This window comes from Prionailurus viverrinus, chromosome B2, assembly GCF_022837055.1.
Source record: "Prionailurus viverrinus isolate Anna chromosome B2, UM_Priviv_1.0, whole genome shotgun sequence".
Taxonomy (NCBI): Eukaryota; Metazoa; Chordata; class Mammalia; order Carnivora; family Felidae; genus Prionailurus; species Prionailurus viverrinus.
In genome coordinates, this window is record NC_062565.1 from 1,328,562 (window position 1) to 1,344,677 (window position 16,116).

Genomic DNA, 16,116 nt, shown 5'->3' on the forward strand with positions numbered 1-16,116 from the left:
AGATGGGACGAGGAAACGAAAACCTGACGTTCAGTTTTCCCGGCGAGGCCTGTGGCCTCCTCTCACATACACCGCAGGTCCTGGCCGCGGCCTCCGTGGAACCCGGCCCTGACTACTTTCCCACCTACACGCACCGCGCTGGCCGGTGCTCCACAGACATGCGTGTCCGGCGTTGCCGGGACCACCCCGCGCGGGGAAGACGCAAGGAAGGGTTCTTCCCCAGGACCTTCAGAGGGAGCGCAGCTCTGTCAATACCTTGATTTTGGACTCTAGCCTCCAAAACGTAATTAATCACTTGACTTCTGCGAATAGAAAATGAAGCTCTAATTGTGTTAAGCCACACAGTTGGTGGTGATTCGAGCCGTCAGCCCTAGAAAAGTAACACACCAGGCCTTCTCGGCCTCTGACCTCCCAATACACCAGAGCACCTGTGTTCTTTTCTTCACAGCACTTACTGCTGACCTGCCTCGTCCTTTTATTCAACACGCTTACTATCACCCACCCATGCCCTTACCCTGTACACTCCACGAGGGTCCTCCCGATGTGTTTTGTCCACTCCTGTAGCTCCGGTGCCTATACCTCACTACCTGACCATGAGCCCTCGTCAAATAAATCCATGAGTTAATTAGCATTTTAACTCTGTCTTCCATATTCCCTATCACTCTCTTACTCCAGGCAATCAACATCTCAAATTTGGATCTTTGCAATACTGTGCACAGGGGACACACCTACTGAAATCCAACACCTCTCTGGCTTAGCGCTGGGAAAAGACAGGGCAAGACCTGGATTGTTCCCCCAAAACGTCTGGGCCGCCGAGACTTTGTATTTTGGGAGAGCTCTCTCAACAGGCTGCCGGGATGCAGACTCAACACGGCACATCTCAGTGTCTTCAGGCCCCTCAGCCTCTGGTTCCAGAAGCCTGTATCCCCACAGCTTAACGGATGCACTTAAAGATTTGGGAGACACCAGAGGGCTGGATGGGCTGGGTCTTCAGGCAGTTCCTTAGAGAATGATCCTTCCTGGTGCCATCGCTGTTCAGAATCTGTTCCTCTCCTTTGCAGAAACAGAAACCATGTTAATTCACCCCAGAGTTTTTCAGGCCTGGAGGACAGACACACTGTAACCAAATGTCAGAGACATTCCAAGCCAGGGTGTGAACGTATTTCAGCCACATTCGTAGTCGATTAGCATATTCTCATCTATGTAAAGCAGACTGCAGTGGAAATCAAGTACATTGGAAGATTGCTCCATGCATCAGTGATACAAATCAAATATCAATGACTATGATATCAGGCAATGATGGTCTTGGCCCATGTGGTTGGCCCCAGGGCAGACATGGAAACCCTGAGTTCTGATCATAGCATGCTATTTTCTTAAGCAAGTTTACAATATTACGACACCTTTACACAATAGTGTACAATACAAGGCTACATGAGAGTTCTGTTTAATTTGTATCCTTGTTACCCTTACTGAACTTGAACTGAATATCCAAAAACCTTCCTCAGCCCTTCACTTACAAACCAACTCTTAAAGACACCTGTGCCTCACTCAGGAATCCTACAAACAGCCAACCACACCCTTTACAAAGTGGGTGTAGTAACTACTCCAGCCTTTTTTTTTTTTTTCACTTAAATGAGATTAATAGGCAAAGATTATGATCCTGGTGCTATGTTCACGTTCGTTCCGTTCACAAAGATCTCAACCAGCCATCTACATTAGTACAAATCCCAGGTATTCCCACTATCTTTACTTTCTATGGGAGTCACTTACCCATTTTGTTAGCTGAAAGATTTGACCCTTGGGGGTGTTGCAACCTACCTAATCTGTCCCTGTTTCTGCACAAAACAACACCTTCACAAAGGTGGGGCCTGACACCGGCAGACACGCCCGAACAGGGACTTGAACCCTGGACCCTCAGATTAAAAGTCTGATGCTCTACCAACTGAGCTACTCGGGCCCCTGCTGCAAGGTATTTCCTCCATGTCCTAGTGTGAAATAAGTGTTTTGTCCAGAGTGCAAATGTCTTCCTTTTTGTTCATTCATTTATTTATTATTTCTAGCCCTTCCCTTTAAATTCTGTCCGTGTTCCTTTTCCTTATTCCCAACCCTATCTTCACTCCTTTGAACATGGCTCCAGGCTATTTGTGGCCCCAGGTCACTGGGGAAAAGTAACTTACCAATCATCCACCAAAGACTGTCCTGTGGCTCATTTCTAGGTATGTGTTTATTCATGCCACCACTTAAAGCAGATTTGCTGTGGTCTTCACAACTTCACTATGATAACATAAAGTGGAAAATGTTAATGGACTTAAATTAGAATAAAGGAATAGAGGCAGAAAATTAAGAAAAAAGTATGCTCACTGTACATAGAGCCCCCCACCCTACCCACATCTCCAGTTCAGCCGACGGTAAAGGGATGGCACCTTTTCAAGGGGTAAGAGGACACTTCTCTGGGGGAAGTATTGTCTAAACAGAGAATCGGAGGGTTGGTATAAGACGCTGGACAAAAATGTGGCTCCCGCATCCCAGGAAGAGGGAAGAGCACAGCACCTTCAAAGAACTGGAAGCAGACCTGAGGTGCTGGCAGGCAGGGCGGGTAGATGGTGGGGGAAGAAGGCAGGGACACACCCGAGAGGACAGGTCCTGAGGTTACGGCGGGAGTGTCGACTGGAGACCTCACCCCTGCAGCAATGCCTAGGTACTGGGCATTTCAAGCAGGGAGAAACAACCTGATCAGAGATGATCCTGGAAAGCGTATGCTGGCCTCACATAAAGAATGGGCCAGAAGGGGGCAAGAGGTGATGGGGACCCACAGAGGCCGTGCAGATTTGGCCTGGTGGCTCTGAGGCAGTAGCCGAACGGTGCAGAGCACGTCCTAGGCCCAGGACTCCAACATGTTGTTCACCTGACTGCATTGAGGTCTCCTGGCAAAGGGGTGGGACCTGTGGGAAGGGCAGAGGCCCAGCCCCAACATCACAGCACAGAGAGCACAAGGGTGGGCTTGAAAGCTGAGAGGGAATGGATTCACAGGGAAGGAAGGACACAGCTTTGCCTGGCACATAGTAGGCCCTCAGTAAACACCTGCTGAATATTTCCTACACAATAGGCTGAGAGGCTAAGGGTAAGATACTAAATTTCAATCGTGTTCATTTTGGTGTGAGTTGGGTGCTTATCTTGACTCTCGAAATATCACTTCAGTGTGTTCGCTTCTTGTCTCTCTGTGGGTGACTTAGAGTCCAGTAAACGTAAAAGAGCAGGAGAAGGGGACAATGTGGTGAGACTGGGGGCGGAGTGGGTACGGATTCCCTGTCTTGTGGGATGTCCCTGGTGACCTAAGCAATTCCAGAAGAATGGTGAGAGAGGACCAATCGGTAATTAATAACAAAGGATTGCACCCCACGGTACACTCCCCCCCCCCAAAGAGCCCTCCCTCCGCGCCTCGTCTCTGGGCCCCAGAGCCAGTAGGTTTCTTGACCCTGGTGTTTTTGTAACAAAAACAATTGCCAAGCCTATCTGAAAGGCATTTAAATAATGTCCTGGCTGTGTCTGAAATTGGTATAAAAAACAACCGTGAGAATTTTGGAGCATTTGGTTCTCGGTGGAAAGTCACTATTTGTAACTGAGCGTCACGTGGCCCCGTTACACAGCAGTGAATTGTCCGTCAGTCTTACCAGGCGATTCCCGCGGTTGAAAAAGCACACTTGTGGGAGAAAGGGATGGAGAAGGAAGGCAGACTCGTCCCCCACCCCATCCCCCGCATTGTCGTGGGGTCGGGGAAAAAAAGACATGCCCCCTCTGAGGTTCGAACTCAGGACCTTCAGATTATGAGACTGACGCGCTGCCTACTGCGCTAAGGAGGCGCCTGCTCGTGCTTCTTGCGCACACTCCTACAAACATACCGCAGGACCCAGCTCCTGGGCGGGTCGGGGTCGCGGCTGCGCGGGACAGGCAGGGGCGGGGGTCACGCTGCGGCCGCCCCGGGGCACCTCGTCCGGGCGCGATAGGGGCTTGCGCTCCTTCCTTGGCTGCTGCTGCTGCTGCTGCTTCTCCGCAGCGGCTCCGGGGCCGGACCCGGACGGCGGGACTTGCTCGCTCCTGAGGCCGGGGGGCTCACTCTCTGCCGGCGCCTGGCTCCCGCGCGGGTGAAGATCGGACAACGCCAGGAAGGCGAGCGCGCGGGTCGAGCGCGCGACCTGGGCAGGACCGAGGGGGCGAGGGGCACGCGGGAGGGCGGGACCTGCGCGACCTTGAGGTCGGGGAAGCGCGGGCAGCCCGAACCCTCAGGGCGGTAGCGTGGCCGAGCGGTCTAAGGCGCTGGATTAAGGCTCCAGTCTCTTCGGGGGCGTGGGTTCGAATCCCACCGCTGCCAGGATGCTTTTACTGCTCTGTCCACGTACCTGCCCGCTCCTTCACTCCCCGCTCTCGCCAGAGTCCCCCAACAGGGCATCGGCCCCCAGTCCATGATGACAGTGAGAGAGCCACACATCGGCTGTGCGGGCTGATGACCCCCCGATCCTGAGTACCCAACGTGTGGCACACCTCCACTTTACTGCTTTATTTTAGAAATACTTGGGCGCCTTCTTCGTGCGCTGCGTCCTCGCGGGGGCTCCCTCCTCTCCTGCGCGGTCCACTTGCTTCTGCCCTCAAGGTCTCGGCTTGGAAGGCGCTTTCCCCAGGAAGCCTTCCTTGATCTGTCCCTCCAGAATTCCAGCCAGTCAACGAAGGCACGTGAGGAACGGGAGTGAGGTTCCCTGCGCCGGTGCCTAGGAGGGGGACAAGCGTTAGACACTTAATGGCCCCTGGATGACACAACTTCCGCAGAGAATGAGCTGAGTGACATTCTAGATCTGCTATCAGGACAAAGAATGTAATCGAACATACGACCGCACAAGGTACAGGGAAGGACGCGATTCCAACCTTTCAGGGGCTCACGGTGTCAGAGGAGAGACAAGGTGGGGAGGGACTTGTTAGAGTGAGTGCTTATGTGTCTCATGAATCGAATAAGCGGATTCATGAATTTATGAATGAACTTTTAAAACCCCAGTGTGGTAAACACAGTAAAGGAGCAACGCAGCGCGCTGGGGAGGATGCAGCAGGCCCGGGCGTGGCCAGCCTTTCCGCGGCCGGCTTCCCTCATTTGCGCCTGGCGTCTGGTGGCCCACTCCTGTGGGCACGCCCGGGGCTCTTGGTGGCACGCTGTGGGCACTTGGTGGCCCACTCCTGTGCGCACGCCCCAGGCACGCTCCGCTGTCGTTCAGTCGGTCTCTTGGTATTTACCAGAACTTTCGGAAACTTTTGTGTAGTTGTCTGCTTTGCCTCATGTGTCATAAGCTTCGTCAGATACACAACCACATTTCTCTTGCTTCCCCATGTCATGAAAACTAGGTACATGTTTGTGTTAAATTCCAATGAATAAATATATGAAAGAATAACTTGCTAATTTGTGAGGAGAGCAGGGTATACAGAGCTGAGGACCCAGCTCTGGCAGGGCCATGTGTCCCGAAGGCCCGTTTCTACAGGACACCCCCGGTGAACTGGGTTGTGAGCGGCTGATTACACCACACTGACCTGATCCTTGGGGGTTCTCTCTGCTACCAGGTAACTGCAAGCCATTCTTGTTTAGGTCACCAGGGACCAGCTTGTTTCTGGACTGTGGGGCCCAATCATCTCTCCCCTTCCCCAGGTAGCTCCCCCTCTGTGTCTTCATTTGTTTGCATCTGCCCTGCAGTATTTGTTAGCCACGCACAGGCAATCCAAGGAAAGGGTGCAGCCTTTTAAATTCCACACTCAAAAATAAACCAACCCCATGCCTTCTTTTCCAGGTCTTACCCACTGTCCTTTCCTAGGGAATAAATGTGCTAAAGTTGAAAAACCAGTCATTCCTACCCCTCCCCTTGCCTATCCTCAGAATATTCTGGCATCCTTTTAAAACCAGTGGACACTTTCTTTTTCTTTAAGAAATAAGGATGTAGCTCATCCAAAAAATAAAAACAAATAAATAAATAAATACAGGATGCCCCCTGAGCTGGGAAAAAAAGACGGGAATTATTGGATCTAAGCTAGCTTAGACCATCTTTTAAAGACAGGGGACTCATGAAGAGGGAGAGTTATATGTGTGGACACTTACAAGAACTTTACAGTCACCTGGCCAAAAGTCCTTGGGTTTGACTGCTTCTCTCTACGCCATATTTAATAAGCAGCTATTTTGTGACAGGCGCCTTGCTTGGCTGGAGGTCGAGCAACAGGATGAATTACAGAAAATGACTCAGGGATTCCTTAGCAACTCAGCCTTGGGAGACTACCAGAGGCACATTGAGAACATGACCAATACTTAATATTTAGGTTGAGTAAAGAGTAATTTATACCTGAATATTTCATGCTGTATATATGATCTCTTTGTTATGTGTTGTTCTTACAGTTACTAGGTAAATAATCATGGTATCTTAACAAAGTTAAGATTTTGAAAAATAAGTGAGTATGTCTAGCAAGATCATGTCCTTCCTGTCTTGTTCACCAACGCCTGAGGACACCTATGTAGGGGTCCACATGAACACTGGAGTGTCCACTGGGAGCCGTGACCTGGCCGGCACAAAAAACAAGCAAAACCAAACCAAATATGCATCAGTCATCCCCTTTAGGCTTGTCAGATTTAGCCTATGGAGGAATGGGAAAGGAAACCCTCCCGAAAGTCTAACCCTGGGCTATCCCTCTGAGCAGTCATGCTCGCATCCTTTCATCTACACCTTCAAGCAACAAGAATTGATGAGACTTCTATGCCCTACCAGACTTGGGGCATCAAAGAGGAACGAGACCGGGTCCGACACTTAAGACATTTTGCAGTGGGAGGACACATGTTCAAATTCCGAGCCCATGATTACAGCTGAGCAGGGAGGTGCCAAGAAAGTCTAAGGTTGCTCCAAAGGCCTTGGCAGGTATTTTGAATAAATAACTGAGGCTATAGAAAGGAGATGTTATATTTTTCTTTTCTCCCTTTTGAACTGTGAGATGAAAATCCAATTTATTTTTGCATGGATCAGAAATGAAGGCAAACTCAAAACCACCAGAAGTAAGAATATCCTTAGGACTCCATGCTTCCCCTGACATCAAGGGTAAGAAACCTGGGGGTTCGGCCCAGTGGAAGGTCAGTGCAAGCCCCCTCCCACCACCTGCCCCCCATCTGCCTCTCTTGTATTTGGCTTTTCCATCGCCTTCAGGCTGGAAAGTGTAGGAATTTTTCCATCCGCCAGAAAATGCCTTCATAAATTTAAGAAAGAAAGAAAGAAAGAAAGAAAGAAAGAAAGAAAGAAAGAAGGAAATTAGGAGGAAGCGGCAGAGCTTTTGTTTAAAGTGGTGCTTGATTCCTCAAAAAACTACCCTAGACCCAGCAATAGCACCACTAGGTATTTATCCTAAGGATACAGGAGTGCTGATTTGAAGGGGCACATACAGACACCCCAATGTTTATAGCAGCACCATCAACAATAGCCAAAGTATGGAAAGAGTCCAAATGTCCATCAACTGATGAATGAATAAAGAAGACGTGGTTTATATATACAATGAAATACTAGTTGGCAATGAGAAAGAATGAAATCCTGCCATTTGCAGCAACGTGGATGGAACTGGAGGGCATTATGCTGAGTGAAATAAGTCAGGCAGAGAAAGACAGATATCATATGTTTTCATTCATATGTGAAATTTAAGAAACAAAACAGAGGAACATGGGGGAAGGGAAGGAAAAATAAGATAAAAACAGAGAGGGAGACCAACCATAAGAGACTCCTAAAAACAGAGAACAAACGGGTTACTGGAGAGGACGTGGGGGGAGGGGCTAGATGGGTGATGGGCATTAAGGAGGACACCTGTTGGGATGAGCACTAGGTGTGTATGTAAGGGATGAATTCCTGGGTTCTACTCATAAACTCTACGCTGGGTGCTAAGTAACTAGGATTTAAATCAAAACAAACAAAACTGGTGAAATGGTGTCTCATTTTCAATCGTTAGGACAAGGCCACAGGAGGAAGGTCTCAGATGGATGGTGCACAAGGTCTCTTTCACGTGGGGTTCCATGGTGTAATGGTTAGCACTCTGGACTCTGAATCCAGCGATCCGAGTTCAAATCTCGGTGGAACCTTCCTATTTCCGGTCCTTTTACATGACTTCACTCCCAGGCCTGGACTTTTGCGTTGCTGCGTGGCCAACCCAGGCACTCAGGGAAGGCCGTGCCCACCGAACAAAAAGCACGCCGAGGGCAGCGAGGTCGCGGGGACAGTAACCAGCACTGGGGAGTGGGTAAGGGGGTGGGCGGGAATGGGGGAAGTGGAGGGGGGGGAGGGGAGAAGAGGGGAGGGGATTGTAAGCGGACAGACCTCACGGGCCGCAGAAGGAAAGCACAACTCAAACCGAGGACAAAAACGGGAAAAAAAAAAAAAAGCATGTGTCAGAAGTGGGATTCGAACCCACGCCTCCACACGGAGACCAGAACCCTCGAACCGAGGAAGCGAAGCTTGAGTCTGGCGCCTTAGACCACTCGGCCATCCTGACACCCGGGGGTACGCTCTGCGCGCGAACAGACTCTTTCGTCGTCTCCAGCGCGCGCCCCGTGCGCGCCCCCGGGGTTCAGTGCGCTGTGGGGTGGATCCCTGGAGGCGAGGAGCTGCGCCCCTTCCTCGGCGGGTCGGAAACTCCGAGCTCCGGTGCTTCGCTCCCCGCCGAGGCTGCGATTGGGGTCCCTCCCCGCGCTCTGCCCTCCCTGCCCCGCGGGTACCCCAGGGCGCAGGACGCTGGCACCCATAACGACCCCAACTGGCCCTGGAGAAGCCGTTCGTCTACCAGCAGCGCAGAACGGGCGGAGCTCAGCGCGGGCGGGCGAGCGGGTGTAGACCCGGGGAGAACGGCGGCGGTCGGGGTAGACTGCAGCGGGGAAGGGCGGGGCGGGGAAGGTCCAGAACTGCCGGTGGCTTCGCGCGCGGACGCGGGAACCCGGCGCGGCAAGGAGGAGACGCGCCGCTGGGCTCTGGCGCCCCCTGCCCGCAGATCCCAGAGCCCGGGGACTTCCCTGTCCTCTCGGGGCCCCGGGGATGGTCTATTTCTCCCAGAACCCCGGGGAATTCCCTGTCCTCTCGGAGCCCCGGGGACGGTCCTGTCCTCCCCGAGCCCCGGGGACTGTCCTGTCCTCTCAGAGCCCCGGGGACGGTCCAGTTCTCCCAGAACCCTGGGACTGTCCTGTCCTCCCAGAGCCCTGGGGGATGGTCCTCCCGGAGCCCCGGGGACTGTTCTCCTGAAGCCTGGGGACTTTCCTGTCTTCCCACAGTCCCCGGGGATGGTCCTCCCAGAGCCGCGAGGACAGTCCTCTCGGGGCCGCGGGGACGATCCTCCCAAAGCCTGGGGACTGTCCTTCCAGAGCCCCGGGGACTGTCCTCTGCGTCCGCCTGGGGCCGGGGCTGGGCTGGGCCGTGCTGGCATCACGGAACAGACCCAGACCCCTGACCCTCGGAGGCCCCGCACCCACGCGGCCAGGTCCCCACATCAACCTTCTCCACCCGAAGGAATTCCGCAGCTGGGCTCGTAGTCCTCACTTCAAACAGGAACCATCAGATGTCTGTGAAAATATTTCTGGAATAAAGACAAAACCAACAGGCAGGAGGTGGGACGAGAACTAAGGCAAAAGAAACACCTTCGGGAAACTGGATTTTAAAACCGTAACTAAGTCCCGAGTGACGTAAGAAACAACATTCATGAAACACGGCGAGAAGGGGAGGCGGGAAAAAATTTAGTGCAGTGATTTCAAAGCAAGGTTGTGGAAAGCCCTGGAAGAGTGTGGTGCAACGTGGAAAGTTGTCTCTACTGTATTATCTGCCTACAAAATAACAGATGCTTGCAGTCAAAATAAAACACACATCGCAGAAAAATGGAAGTTAGAAAGCAGACATCAGTCAGCATCTATGCCTCCTTCCAGTCCTGCTGACACGTCACACCCTTATTAATTGGGGTTAAATTTCCCTACGGATTTCTTTAGTGTGTGCACGTGTGCGCTATTGTCTTATAAAAAATTAATTCATTCCACACAATGTACCACAACTTCTTTCTAACATAGCAACTACCAGGGATGTCTTTCCATGTCGGTACACACATGCTTTTTAACGACAGAATAACATCGAGCATGCACCGTAATTTTTAAACTAATACATTTTTGATGATTTTTTTCTGTGCTGCTTTCTTTTTAACTATTTTGGTTCTCCCTTTCTCACTAGACAAAAAAAAAAAAAAACACAAACAAACAAGCTAAATTTGAGTAGTAAAATAAACCTGAAAATAGCAAGATACATGCTGTCTTAGAATGGAAGTGTTCAGACTCTGAGGAATGCACAAACTGTTATCTCCGAATGAAATATCTCAGGCTTCTTTTACCGTTAGAAGAGATTCCAGAGCCTGTTTGTAAATGGACCAGTATCTCTCAAAATCAAAGTGTAAATTTCTGGAACAAAACTCACTCCTTTATTCAGGCAAAACCATCACTGAAGTTTGAAGTTCAGAATAGAATACCCATTTCTCTGTGCTGAAAGGGTGCTTCACATCCTTGAGGATTCATTCATGTCCTTAATACAACTTTTTTTAATTTGCCTTGGATAAGGAAGGTGTGCATGTGGTACAAAACTCAAAAGCTACAGAGGACTTTTCACCCCAACGCAGAAAGGCCCCCATGTTCCTGGGAGTCTGATCATTTCTCTGCAGGGATTTTTGTGGGCCTGGCCAGCCCCCCACCACGCTGTTTGCACCCCTCCTGGCCCCTCTACATCAGCCTGAGGGCAAAGGACAGAAGGCGAAGAGGGCCGTTCCTCATGTGTCACTTTTACACGCTGCCCTGAAGTGCTCACCCAAGATGAGTGGTGGCAGTGCAGTACCAGACTTGAGACACTTGGAATATTTCTGTTTTCCTCATCTTGTGTTCACGGTCGTTGTGCAGTAAGGAATCTGGCCTCACCTAAGGAGAGGTCTGGCCCTCATCTTCTCCTGGAAGTAAGCTGCAAACATATGAGATTCCCCTAGGGACAGCAGCCCCTGTGGTCCCTGTGGGCCCCTCCCAGCACCTGCGACAGACAGACAGACAGACAGACAGCGTGTGCCGCCCAGACTCAGCCCATGGCCCACACACTCCTTGGGTTCTCTGCACAGGCACTCCTGGCTTCAGGATGCGGGAAGGTGTTGGAAAATGAAGACACAAGACAAGACAGGCCCAGGGAGGGTTTGGCCGCAGCCACGTTTCACGTGCTATTTGGAGTGACTTCAGAGAGATGGGTGAAAGGCAAGAGGTTTCATAAAACTCTGAAATCGGGTCACAGACCTTGCTAACTCAGGGCTGGTGACAGAAACTGCCAACAGCCATTTTCACCTTCCTCCTTCTTTGCCTAGGAACCCAGATGTTTATGTTGGGTCAGCAAATGTGCCCAGGAAGCAGTGCACGTCCCAGCCTCCTTTTGCAGGTGCCCAAGACATTTCAGTGAAAGTTGCTGTGGAGAAGAGCATCGGGAGTAGGATCCTCGAAGACCCTGTGATGATTTGTCTCAGTTTATCTGGGATGATGTGATGCGGTGTTGGGGTCTGGGAGCAAATAGTCAAGAAAGAATCGTGAGCCATTTTCGGTACAAAAAGGTGGTTTCACGAAAGCACGAGGACAGGACCCGTGGGCGGTTGGGGGGTTGTGAGGAGTGACAGGTTCCCAGGGCCTTGAGGGGCTAGCTGCTGTTAGGTCACTGACTACAGTGGAGCGAAACCTGGGTCCTGAGACCCTCCCGCTGTGTATCAGCGGCCATAAGCCTGGAGGATGATTGCAGGCATAAACCTTGGGGGGGGAGGGGGAGGTAAAGGAGGTTCCCAAAGGAATTTTATATGTCAAAGTGGATGTTGGCTGATGTCCAGCTAAGGTTGCCTTTTGCCTCCAGTAAAGTAGGAACCTGGGGGCCACTGAGCTTCCAGAGGAAGGTGGCTGTTTCAAGTACTCGTCGATGGGCTGCAATTGTAAGGAAGTTTAATTTTTCTGCACGTCTGTTGCCTTTGTTCTCCACATCCTGGGACACTTCCTATTTGAATAATGCTTTGTGCAGATATTTGTGTGAATGTAAGTCTTCATTTCTCTGAGATAAATTCGCAATAACAGACACATTTGAGACTCCAAACTGTAGCAGCCATTTGGTTCCCTCATAGGGGAGGCGCCCCCTGACTGCTCCGTATAAAATAACACCCCCATCACTGCTCCCTCCGTATCCTGACTCCTTTTTCATGGCATCTTCCACACGCTGCATTTATTTCTTGGTTTGCTTTTTGTCCATCTTTCTTTCTAGAAGGCAACTCTGAGCACAGAACTTTATTTTGTTCCCTGCAGTATCCTGGAGTCTGGAAGACAGTCAGGCACATCCTGGCCACTCAACAAATATTTGTTGAATGAATGAATGAGTGAGTGAGTGAATGAATGAATGAATCCCAGACATCTTTCCATATTCGTGTACTAAGATGTAACTCATTCCTTTGGGTACCTACATAGTATTCCATGGCAGGTGTGCATTCAGTGTCTTCCATCAACCCATCCCCTCATGAAGCCTATTTATGTCGGTTCCAATGTTTTACAAACCCAAACAATGTTCGAATTACAGTCCTTATACAATCCATCATCTCTGTGCAGAGGGGGCAGAAGTGGACTGGATGGTTCAAAGAGTATGTGTATTAAGATTTTTTTAGCCATTGCCAAATTGTTCTCAACAATGTTCTCCCAGCTTACACCTGGCGTTGTCCTAGAATGCCTCATTCTCACCAATAACCAGTATTGCAGTTTTCTAATCTTTACTAATCTCATAGATACAAAGCATCACATTTTATCTCATTAACTTTGAGTGAGCTGAACTTTTCACATGTTTAGTAACCAGTTGTTCTTCTTCCTACACTGTCTTCTCAGCGTTTTCTTTCTGTCTCTTCTTACTTATATTTGTGAAAGTATTTTCTCTCTCAAGGAAATTCATCCTTTGTGTTATTTGCTAAAAGTACTTTTTCCTAATTTTCCTTCATTATTTGACTATTTGCTTGAGAGGAGGGGGAGGGGCAGAAAGGGAGACAGAATCCCAAGCAGGCTCTGCACTGTCAGCACAGAGCCCGACCTTGGGACTCAAACCCACAGACTGGAAGGTCATGACCTGAGTTGAGATCAAGAGTCAGACACTGAACTGACCGGAGCCACCCGGGGGCCCTGATTGCTCAGCTGTTTAAAGGTATTTTCCTGGGGGCGCCTGGGTGGAGCAGTGGGTTAAGCGTCTGATTCCAGCTCAGGTCACGATCTCTCGGTCCACGAGTTCGAGCCCCTCGTCGGGCTCTGGGCTGATGGCTCAGAGCCTGGAGCCTGCTTCTGATTCTGTGTCTCCCTCTCTCTGACCCTCCCCCGTTCATGCTGTGTCTCTCTCTGTCTCAAAAATAAATAAACGTTAAAAAGATAAATAAATAAAGGTACTTTCCTGTACAGAAGTCAGTCGGTTTTTACTTTTATGTAACCAAATGTATCCATTTGATGGATGGCTTCTGGGTTTGTGGTCCTATTTAGAAAGACCTTCCTCTAGACAACATTTTTTTTTAATCTTTTTTTTTAAAAAGAGCTTTTATTGATTTGTTTTTTAAAATTTAAATCTTTCACTGATCTGAAATATAATTTGGTGTAATAAGAAGATGAGATATTTCCCCCAAACAGGATCATTTGTTGAAGGTAGGACACCAGTCTGAACTTTCCCTTTTATCCAAACTGAACTCTTATTCTGACTTGGGTCCACAGGCCAGCTTCTATTCTGTCCCATTGATCTGGCCATCTTTTCCTTAATTATCCTAGCCTTGTGTTTCTCCTGACTGGTCTTTATTTTTATTTTCCAGACTAACTTTGGTGTCACATGCTGAAGGCAGATAAGAGGAGCAGAGGAAGCACAAATACCTTAGGCATCACCAGGCCCTACTCAGTTTGGAGCCCAGAGAAAGAGCAATCCAAGAAGGGAAGGGGTCAACCCTGTCAAATGCCTCAAAACCTGTAAGGTAAAGACTGAGGTGTCCTCTGGTTTAGCTAATATTAGGAGCTCATATTTAGCAGCCAGATTGAGTAAAGAGAGTAGGTAGGAATTTATTTTAAAATAAAATAGCTTAGGGGCACCCAGGTGGTTCAGTCTAATAAGCATCTGACTCTTGATTTCGTGCTTAGGTCAGGATCTCACAGTTCGTGAGTTTGAGCCCCCACATCTGGCTCTGTGCTGACTGGTCCTCCCCTGCTGGCTCCTGCTTGCGAGCATGCTCTCTCTCTCTCTCTCTCTCTCTCTCTCTCTCTCTGTCCTTCTTCCCCTCAAAATAGAGAAAAAAAGAAAAAGAAAATTGTTTATTAATAAAAACTGTATATTATTAGTTAGGGTTGGTTTTAGTTGCATATGCAGACCATCCAAGTAAGTGGCTTAAATAAGACAGTGGCTTTAGCGGACCATGAAGCCTGCTGCAGACACTCTGCAGTGTGTAAGGACCCAGGCTTAGTCGCCTTTCCACTGCACCCTCCTAGTCGGCTTCTGGTGTTCCAGATTGCTTCCTGGTCCAGGACAGCCGCTCAAGCTCCTATCATCTCGTGCACATTCCAGGCTGGAAGAAGGACAAAGGTTAATCCCAGGGTCACAGTGCAGTTCGTTAGGCTCTAAGGGGAAGCCTGGAGGCCAGCACGGAGGAGGCCACACCCAGCCGTGGGGAGGGTCAGAGGCCTGTCTGCCACGCACTCCCCGAGAAGCCCCAGGTGGCACACCAGGACAGGAAGCTCCTGGTCAAATAAGGAAGGGAGCCCCCAAACCCTGCTTCCAAGAATCCCCGCCCCAAGCAAGGGATTCTCCACAGCCTTGTTAACAACTGTCAATAAAAGGCAGAAACCCAACCCCAGGGCGTGCAGCTAACAGGCTTGCACCCTGTGTCCTCTGGCTCTCTGCCTACAGGCAGCTCTCTCCATCCATCCCTGTCTCCGGCTCTCCCAACTCTGTCTTCAATAAACTTTCCTGCTGTGTTGCTCGTCCACTGTGTTGCCTCTGCCCTTGAATTCTTTCTCCTGATGAGACCAAGAACCTTTGGTGACATCTTTGGGTGGGGCTGGGTTGAGGCCCCAGGGTCTCCCCGGTTCACCTGATAACAACATATCCATAACCAGTTGGACAAGGTAACACTGCCTTCAGGAGGTACTTTCGCACTGGCAGCAAAGGGCCCAGGAAGTGTCTTTTATTGAGCATATTGCTATCTGGAATAAAACTGGAAGGTACGAGTGGAGACTGGCTGTAAAATATTATTCTGTTCAGACAGAAAGGCACTTATTAAAATAAATATGTGTCCCAGAGCCCCAAACTGGAGACCAGGAGGTCAGTTTCTTCTGCAGAGATATTTTTACAATCTTTAGTTTTCAACACTTAAAAGTCAGTAAAATTTCGTATAAAACTCTAGATTCCTGCCTTCTCTTGAGCTAAAACTTTGGCAGTATGCTGGGCCCGCATTTTCAACGGCAATCTTTGGTGAGATAGGAGAGTATCTCCTCTCCTGGAAGGGACATCTGTTCTACAGTTAGTCACTGTCCCCACTTTGCCTATTGGTTCCTGGTCTGGGCTGCCTAGTAAATTCCCCTCTTGCCTCTGGGCGCCTGGGTGGCTCAGTCCATCAGGCCTCTGACTCTTGATTTCAGCTCAGGTCATGGACTTGTGGTTTATGGGACAGAGCCCCACGTCCGGCTCTGTGCTGAGCATGGGGCCTGCTTAAGATTGTCTCTCTCTGTCCCCCCCCCCCACCCCAACTCACACTCTGTCTCCTTTCTTTCTCTCTCCAAATAAAATAATAACAATTTTTTTTTAAAAGTCTCCCTCTTGCCTCTAATAGGCATGTGTGTTTGAACACTGGTCACTTTACAACGGAATAAATAAATTATTTTCAGTCTGATTAGAGCAAGTCGAAATAGAGAGCATAGACAGTCTGGAGAGGACTCTCCTCTTTGAAGTACCTTAGTGTCTGGTATCAGTTTCCTATTTATGAAGTATGTTGGGCTGTGTGAGGGCTAAAGTCACTTCCTACTTTAAAAGTATGCTTAGG

At 49.7% G+C, this 16,116-nt stretch overlaps 5 non-coding genes across 5 annotated transcripts; 2 read left to right on the forward strand and 3 right to left on the reverse strand.

The window, feature by feature from the left end:
* Positions 1-1,884: 1,884 nt before the first annotated feature.
* TRNAK-UUU (transfer RNA lysine (anticodon UUU)) lies at positions 1,885-1,957 on the reverse strand. Its single transcript has one exon. It is a non-coding gene; the product is annotated as a tRNA-Lys (tRNA).
* Positions 1,958-3,787: 1,830 nt separating this feature from the next.
* Positions 3,788-3,860, reverse strand: TRNAM-CAU (transfer RNA methionine (anticodon CAU)). Its single transcript has one exon. It is a non-coding gene; the product is annotated as a tRNA-Met (tRNA).
* A 427-nt stretch (positions 3,861-4,287) lies between these two features.
* Positions 4,288-4,369, forward strand: TRNAL-AAG (transfer RNA leucine (anticodon AAG)). The gene has a single exon. It is a non-coding gene; the product is annotated as a tRNA-Leu (tRNA).
* A 3,690-nt stretch (positions 4,370-8,059) lies between these two features.
* TRNAQ-CUG (transfer RNA glutamine (anticodon CUG)) lies at positions 8,060-8,131 on the forward strand. Its single transcript has one exon. It is a non-coding gene; the product is annotated as a tRNA-Gln (tRNA).
* A 304-nt stretch (positions 8,132-8,435) lies between these two features.
* On the reverse strand, positions 8,436-8,541 carry TRNAL-CAA (transfer RNA leucine (anticodon CAA)). Its single transcript has 2 exons — positions 8,504-8,541; positions 8,436-8,481 (listed from the first exon to the last, which is right to left on the reverse strand). It is a non-coding gene; the product is annotated as a tRNA-Leu (tRNA).
* Positions 8,542-16,116: the final 7,575 nt, after the last annotated feature.